Raw genomic sequence first — 1,481 nt, 5'->3', positions numbered from 1 at the left:
ATACGACAGGCTTCTGTCAGTTTCCGTCTACTAAATCTACACACAAGGCTTTGGTTGGCCCGAGGCTATAGTAGAAGACACATGCCCAAGGTACCACACAGTAGGACTGAACCCGGAAACATGTGGTTGGGAAACACGCCTGTATATATATATATATATATATATATATATATATATACACATACATATACACTGACAGACGAAGCAGGTCTAGTGCTCCTAGCTTCGCTCATGGGGTTATTTCCCCTGTCAGTATATATGTGTTATGTGCTTCTTACAGCATTAAGGGTTTTTACTCTTATTTCTTGCAATTCAGCACCCTGATATTCTATATATCGCAGCAGCGAGATTTGACTGGCATGCAAGATTTGACTGGTATGTGACCTCCCATTGATGGTTTCCAGTTTGATGAAATCAAGTGATATGCGAGTTACGACAACCATGACGGATGATTCTCGTTTGCTATTATCTATATGTGTGCTTTTATGCACTAAACGCTTTCATGAGGGGATCTCTCAAGGCTAATAAATCACTATTGGATGTTTCGAATAAAACATCCAAGTTTTAAGTTGGATATAAAGATTACCTTTATATCCAACTGCTTCTGTTGCTATTAATTTTTCTTGAGTGTATGGAGGGACGCTATGCATTATTTCCACTGAGTTCAAAGTCTGCCGTGTAGATTTGTTTTTCGATTTTCTCGGGTCGATAAACGAAGTATAGTCAAGTACTTGCGTTCATTTAATTGAATAACCCACTCCCAAAAGTTTGTGAACTTGTGTCTATGTTAGAGATTATTATTTAGTAGATCACAGAATTGTTGGAGCGCTCTTATTTAAGCCCACTTGGATATTACACAATAAACTTTACAAGTTTCTGTCCTCTAAGATAGCTTCTTATATTTTCATGATATAATTAAGTAGCAGCAAGAGAATTTAGTGTTTTGTCTGTGAACTCAGCGCACCGTCTGTGACATGACAAGAACAGCTTGCTTGCCATTCGAATAGTGGACTTGCTTTGTATTATCTCAAACAGCTGTGAGCCACCATATATTATTATACAATACGACATCAGAAAAATTAAATTATGTACATTGAAAAGATTAATGGAATTATTTAAAACGAAGAATAGAACGGAAGGAATTGCCACAATCACTGAAAGCTTTACAGCATTATGTTTTATGAGTCTAGTACAGAAAATTCGGAAAACTTTTCGCTAATTGCCAAAGTCAATTCATTCACTCCGTATACTATAAAACAACAAGACGTTCTATATCTAGTGCATAGATTGGATGGTCGAAGAGTTCAGTAATGATGACGGTGGGTATAAACTAATAAAAAATGTTCTGCTTAATACATCATCATTTATTATGTGATTACTATGGATAGATGCACTGATTCATACACACATGTATATGCATATATATGGCAAAATTATGTATATATATATATATATATATATATATATATATATATATATAT

General features: G+C 35.0%; 1 long non-coding RNA gene across 1 annotated transcript in view; it reads right to left on the bottom strand.

The window, feature by feature from the left end:
* LOC128247352 (uncharacterized) overlaps window positions 1-1,481 on the bottom strand; it is a 166,378-nt gene that overhangs the window by 65,519 nt on the left and 99,378 nt on the right. The gene's annotated exons all lie outside the window — the stretch shown is intronic.

The sequence above is a fragment of the Octopus bimaculoides genome, chromosome 3, assembly GCF_001194135.2.
Source record: "Octopus bimaculoides isolate UCB-OBI-ISO-001 chromosome 3, ASM119413v2, whole genome shotgun sequence".
NCBI classification, from domain to species: Eukaryota; Metazoa; Mollusca; class Cephalopoda; order Octopoda; family Octopodidae; genus Octopus; species Octopus bimaculoides.
Note: the sequence above shows the minus strand (reverse complement) of the source record. Positions and strands in the feature narration are given on the sequence as shown.